The sequence below is a fragment of the Hevea brasiliensis genome, chromosome 4, assembly GCF_030052815.1.
Source record: "Hevea brasiliensis isolate MT/VB/25A 57/8 chromosome 4, ASM3005281v1, whole genome shotgun sequence".
In the NCBI taxonomy this organism is placed as follows: Eukaryota; Viridiplantae; Streptophyta; class Magnoliopsida; order Malpighiales; family Euphorbiaceae; genus Hevea; species Hevea brasiliensis.
This window is the reverse complement of record NC_079496.1, coordinates 58222600-58230209: the sequence shown is the minus strand read 5'-3', so window position 1 is coordinate 58230209 and position 7610 is coordinate 58222600.

The window sequence follows — 7610 nt, the reverse complement described above, 5'->3', positions numbered from 1 at the left end:
CAATTTTGGGTCCAAAAACTGGCCGAACCTACAATGACTTAAAGTGACCTAAAGTGACCAATTTTGATGCATTTTGATCAGTAATAGTAAAATGATCGTAACTTGGTCTACATAACTCAGAATGACTTGAAATTTTGCCTCGTAATCCATAAGACATAGATCTACAAGTTTGTAGTTTGGACCGAAACCCGAAAATCGAGGGAACTAGGTCATCCGGCTAGGTCAAACTAGTATCCTAGAATCCAGCAAATTGCAAGAAAATACAGTATACACGGAAATGAGTTTGGTAACATGTACCAACCCTAAAAGGCTATCTAATGTGACATGTTAGTAACATTAAAACCTAATTTACCTAAAATGCATTGAGGGTCGACATATTAGGTTGACTAAGCAAATAATAGAATTCAGTTAATTAATTATCAAGCATTATCATTAGAGACAGTTTAAATGAGTACTGAATCACTTCAAATTGTGTTTCTTAGTTAGCAAAGACTCAAAGAAAGGGAAGGAAACACTGAGTCAAGGCCAGGAGACAGTTATCAAAGGTTTGTGCACAACGACTATTTCTTTTGAATTTTTCAATTGAAATGAATTATGACTATTGTACATTATTGTTTTAAATTGTGTTTGTGCACAATAAGTATTTCTTTTGAATTTTTCAATTAAAATAAATTACGATTATTTATATGTTATTGTTTTAAATTGTGTTTGTGCACAATAGTTATTTCTTTTGAATTTTTTAATTGAAATAAATTATGACTATTTGTATATTATTGTTTTCAATTATGGAAATGTGTTTGAATGGATACTTATTGCTTGAAAAGCATTGTAAATGGTTTGAAACTGTGGAAAAATTGATTTAGTGTGATTTGTGAAAATTGAAGTTAATTATGAATTGTGTTGCCATTTTGTGAATGAAATTATGACTTTGGAAATTTATTGGATTCTCACGAATCATTTGAATAAAATGTTTGGAATTGATTTTGTGTTCATACTTAGCATAACAGTATCATATCATTCCTTCTCCATTTATGGGGTTGTGATCGTTTATTTTCCTTCTCCATTTATGGAGTCGTGATCGTTTATTTTTCTCCCTCTCTGGTTTACCAGTTGAGGTGATCAGATGAGTACTCATTATATAGCTAGCTCCCTTCCTCATTGATTTCGATTAGTGGGGTTGTGATTGCTTTGTCGTGGTGTACAATGCGGCATTGATCGGAAATTTTGTGTCATGGCTTAAGTTGTGAATGAATTGGCAACACTGTATTCTTAAATTATTCGACTAAATTGTGTTATTATGCGATTTGATAATTTGTGAAATGGAGTTTAAATTCTTATTGACATTAACTGTCTTTTGAATTTAACTATGTTTTGATTACTGAGATTTAATGTGATATTGTGTTAAATTCCTTATGACATTCATTGTCTTGAATTTAACTATGGTTTTATGTATCCATCATTTATATGATTTATGAATTGTGATTTAAAGTTGTATTTGGTAAATGTTGTGCACCACTGAGACATTGTCTCAGCGATAGCTTTTCATTGCCGTCGCAGGTAGATAGATTGATAGGGCAGCAAACTAGGCTGCTAGTACATTCAGTGAGAAATTATCAGGTATATTGAGTATACCTCATTTTGCATTTTGTGCTGTAATGTATATTCACTATATGTATATATTGATTTTGGTTTTGAGCAGTTGTAAATTAAAATTGTACATTGAAGTTATAAAGTAAATTATGAGTTATTTTGACTTGTAAAAATTGTATTATATTTCTTGTATCTCAGTCTTTGAAAAATTACTGTGGATTTGAGTTGAGAAATACGTTGTGTTGAGAAATATGTTGGAATTGAGATTTGGAAATATATTGAAGTGCTTTTTACAGGATATGGGCCAATGAACCTAGGGCTTAACTTGCCCTTTCTTCCAAACCTCAGTACTTTCTTCCACGGTGAGACTTTGAGAAACACTTTATCACCAACTGCATACTCTATCTCTTTTCTCTTCAAGTCGGCATAAGATTTCTGTCTATCTGAGGCAACCTTCAGGTTTGCTTTGATTATCTTCACTTTCTCCTCAGCCTGTTTCACCAGGTCTGGTCCTACCAGCTTATCTTTGCCCAATTCAGTCCAACACACTAGGGTTCTACATTTTCTCCCATACAGTGCTGCATACGGAGCCATTTGAATGCTAACTTGATAGCTATTGTTATATGCGAATTCTGCCAGTGGGAGGTATCTATCCCAACTCCCCTCAAACTGAATGACATAACTCCTTAGCATATCCTTTAGGATCTATCACATAATTCACATTGTTACTATCATTTCAATTTATTAATTATAAAAATTCAATTAGTTCTTAGGTTTACCTGGATTACTCGTTCTGACTGTCCATCCGTCTGGGGATGAAAAGCTGTTCTAAAACGGAGTTGTGTACCCAAGGCTTCTTGCAACTTTTTCTAGAATCTCGATGTAAACCTTGGGACTCGATCAGATATTATGGAAAGTGGGATTCTATGCAGTCTAACTATCTCACTGATATACAATTCTGCTAGCTTCTCCAGTGAGTAGTCAGTCCTAACTGGCAGAAAATGTGCTGACTTCGTTAATCTATCCACTATCACCCATACTGCATCATGTTTCTTCTGGGTGAGAGGTAGACCATTAACAAAATCCATAGTGACCCGGTCCCATTTCCATTCAAGTATGCTTATAGGCTGTAGCAATTCTGATGGAACTTGATGTTCTGCTTTAACTTGCTGACATGTCAGACACTTAGTTACATAGTCAGTTATATCCCTCTTCATACCAGGCCACTAATAATGAGGCTTCAAATCATTATACATTTTTGTGCTTCCCGGATGCATAGCATAAACACTAGTGTGTGCTTCTTTCAGAATACTAGTCTTCAGTTTCCCATCATCTGGTACACACACTCTTCCTTTGTAATACAGACACCCATCTGCTTTCACCTCATACTAAGTTTCCTTTCCCTCTGGAATTTTACACACAATGGCCATTAATTTTTCATCTGCCCTCTGCCCATCTTGTATCTGCTGTAGCAGGGTTAGCCTCACTTGCAACTTAGCCAAAATAACTCCATCTTGAGCTAAGGACAGACAGGCATTTAGTGATCTTAAAGCTGTGATGGACTTTCTGCTCAAGACATCAGCAACTACATTTGCCTTCCCAGGATGATAATCTATCACACAATCATAGTCCTTGAGGAACTCAATCCATCGCCTCTATCTAAGATTGAGCTCCTTCTGGGTTGGCAAATATTTTAGACTCTTGTTGTCTGTATAGATGTAGCATTTTTCACCATATAAATAATGCCTCCATATCTTTGGTGCGAAGATAATTACTGCTAACTCCAGGTCATGAGTAGGGTAGTTCTGTTCATGTGGCCTTAACTTCCTGGAAGCATAGGCGACCACTTTCCCCTCTTGCATCAATACACAACCTAGCCCATTATGCGAGGCATCACCGTAGACCACAAAGTCTTTTCCTGACACTGGTTGTGTTAACACTGGTGCTTCTGTCAACATAGCCTTCGGCCTCTCAAAACTGGCTTGGCACTTGTCGTTCCAGCCAAATTTCACATTCTTGTGCAACAACTTGGTCATTGGAGCAGCAATAAGAGAAAACCCCTTCACAAATCTTCTGTAGTATCCAGCTAGCCCCAAGAAACTTCTGACCTTAGTTGTATTTCTGAGAGGCTTTCATTCCATCACTGCTTCTATCTTTTTGGGATCTACTCTAATCCCTTCAGCTGATACTATGTGTCCAACGAAGGAGATTTCACTCATCCAGAAGTCACATTTGGACAGCTTAGCATACAGCTTCTTTTCTCGCAGGGTTTGCAGAACAATCCTCAAATGTTCATCATGTTCTTCCCTGGTCTTGGAATACACTAGAATATCATCAATGAAGACCACTAACAAACCGATCTAAGTATGGATGGAAGATACAGTTCATAAGGTCCATAAATGCTACTAGTGCATTTGTTAACCCAAACGGCATCATTAAAAATTCATAGTGCCCATACTAGGTTCTGAATGTAGTTTTTGACACATCTGCATCCTTTACCCTCAACTGATGATACCCTGATCTGAGATCAATTTTTGAAAATACACCGGCTCCCTTCAACTGATCAAACAGATCATCAATTTTGGGCAATGGATATTTACTCTTCATAGTTACTTTGTTCAACTGCCGGTAATCAATACACAATCTCAAAGTTCTATCCTTCCTCTTCACAAACAGCACCGGAGCTCCCCATGGTGACACACTAGGGCGTATGAATCCCTTATCAAGCAACTCTTGCAACTAATTTTTCAACTCCCTCAATTCAGTGGATGCCATCCTATAAGGAGCAATAGAAATGGGTGCTGTACCCGACATTACCTCAATAGCAAACTCGACTTCCCTTTCTGGTGGCAAACCAGGCAACTCTTCAGGAAATACATCTGGGAAGTCTCTTACTGTGGGTATATCACTCAAGTTTGGCTTAGCTTGCCTAGTATCAACCACGTGTGCTAGGTAAGCTTCACAGCCTTTTCTCATCAATCTTCTTGCAACCGTGGCTGAGATAACATTGGATAGGAAATCTGTCCTTTCACCCACAACAGTGATCTCATTACCCTCAGAAGTTTTAAGAGAAATCCTCTTCAATTTGCAATTAACTATCACCTGATGACGTGACAACCAATCCATACCCAAAATCACATCAAACTCGTGGAAGGGCAACTCAATTAGGTCTGCCTAGAATTCATACCCCTGAATCCTCAATGGGCAACCTTTATACACCTTATTCACTACCACACTGTGGCCTAGTGGATTTGTGACCAGAATATCGTGATCACTCTCCTCTACTGGAACTTCCCTCTCTATGGGTATTTTGATGCAAATGTAGGAATGAGTAGATCCTGATCCACCAATGCATGTACAGAAGTGTTGTAGAGGGAAAACATACCTCTGATGGCATAGGCCCTGGCTGGTATTCTAGTGTCTGGCCTCTCATCTGACTCAAATGCAGGCCTCAGTGATGGACCAGCTACCTCAGGTTTACCGGGCTTCCTACCCCTTTGTGGTGCAAGAGCAGGTCTGTTAGTTTGTGTTGGAGCAACTGCAATAGTCCTCTTCGGACAATTCTTGATCTGGTGTTCTATCGATCCACACTGTAAGCATGCACCGGTCACTCGCCAACAATCCCCCTTGTGCCACTTCTGACAATACTAACAAGCAGAAGATGCAGGGGCTGGTCCCCTAAACACCGTCCCTAGAGAGCTGCCCATTGATGGTGTGGACTGGCCTCTCCTAGGTGTGAATTGTGGTCTGGGCCCTTGAAACTGACCCTGACCCTGTGGTGGTCCTGAACTCTGAGCAGGAGGACCCTTACTCTTCTTACTAGGAGCAGAAAATGTACTAGACTGACCCGGACCCCTCTTCTGCTGTCTTTCCCTTCTATTTTGTTCACTGATTCTGACCCTTTCCACTTTTGATGCAGCATCCACTAGCTTAGCAAAATCTATGATCTCCAATGCTATGATCATGACTTTGATGTTGTCATTGAGTCCTTTTTCAAACCTTCGGCACCTCTCTGCCTCTGTAGGGACTATCTCCCTCCCATATCTGCTCAATCTGACAAACTCACGCTCATACTCAGCCACTGACAACTGTCTTTGTCTCAGACTGATAAATTCTATTCTTCGCTCTTCTAAATACACTTTGCTAATATATTTCTTCCTGAACTCTGTGAGGAAGAATTCCCAGGTGATTCGTTCAGGTTGCACCTCACTAGTTACTGTGTCCCACCACTGATATGCATCATCCTGAAGTAGGGACACAACACCCACCGAGTTACGCTCGAGTGCGGTTTATTTGTTGACACTCGATGGTTCTATCCAACCAATTTTCTGTGGCCATGGGATCATCTTCGCTCTTCCCAAAGAAGTCCACAGCCCCATGCTTCCTCAATTTCTCCAAATGAGATTTCTGTGGTGCTGGTGGTGGTTGTGGCTGTGGTTGTGGTGGTGGAATTGCCCCCATCATTTGTCGGTAAAACTCGGTCATTTGTTGAAACAGAGCAAACTGAGGTTGGGCAGGCGCCTCAGCTGCTGGTGGAGCAGATTCTCCCCTGCCCCCAGACTCAGCCCTTGGTGGAGCATGACTCTCCACCTCTTCCTCAACTGCTCTTTGCGAAGCAGGATCCATATCCTATTCAAAATAAGAAAAGAAACAGATCTGCATCAGCGTCACCTTAACACTTACAATGCAATGCATTGGTATGCACTCTATCTAGGCCCAGAAACGCCTAAACCGATGCTCTGATACCACTAAATGTGACACCCCTTACCCGTCTACAGTGTAGCCGAGCAAGTTATGCCACTCAGTGTGCCGGAGCACCAATTTATGTTTCTATTTACAATTTATCCCTTTTTAATTCATTTATTTATAATTTTGATAAATCTAATTTTTTTCGCAAATTTTATAGGAAATCCGGCAGAGTGCCGACTGTAAATTGGAAAAATAGTTCTTCTGAACCTGTTTAAAAACACTTCCAATATAATTTCCAAATCCAAACTCCATTATACACATTTCAAGTCAATCTCAAAATCTCAAATCTCAAATCACAATACTATTTTTAAAACTTTTCTGTTCACTTCATCACTTGAAGCATATTCATAAATATTTCTCAACATTTCATTTATCAACATACATTATGCAGAAAATTTCAATAATATGAAATTTTATATATTTACATTAATACATAATTACAAGAGTTTATAATTACAATCCAAATTAATACAAAATGCCAAAATACAAAATGCTCCCAAAATCCTATGTCCTACCATATGCACTGCAAGTGTGAGGTGACTTTGGACTCCTGATGCAGCTCTGAAGACTCACCCCGTCTGATGTCTGCTGGGCTCCCCAGCTAGGTCCCCAGTACCTGTGCGTGGTAAAAGCGACGCACTAAGCAATTCTGCTTAGTGGTGACAATATAAAATAAAATAAAATAGAATAAAATAATTATGCAGAATGTATGATTTCATTTTATTGTAGACTTCATTTCTGGTATTATTTGTAGAATTATTCATTTAAAATTTGATAAGGTTTATTATCATTGCCCGAGTAACCCATACTAGTTGACTAGACTGGATAAATGGGTAAACTAGCACTGGGTACTAAGTACCTCGGACCATCACACCATCGGTCACACTGTATCTCCCGGTGTGCAACATAACAGCTAATAAGCTGTAATAATTATCAGGTTTAAAACCCAAGTATATCAACTCAAATAACTTAGCCAAAGGCTATTATGTCACAGAATGGCATGGGAGCCATGAAACATAGAATGGCATGAAGCCATATGCAGTACTGCTAACAGAACCCTATTGGCATGCCAAGCTATCCAAACCAATCTTGTTAGGTATACTAGGGCATTTTACACTTTTGAGTTTTACAATTTTTGAATTTCAAGTTTTGGTGTTACTATTCACTTCATTAGTCAACCAAAATGTTGACTTTTGCATAAACAATAGGTATATTGGTTTTAATACTCCCAACATACCACATTTTGCATTCAAAATTTGTTGGTATTGGTT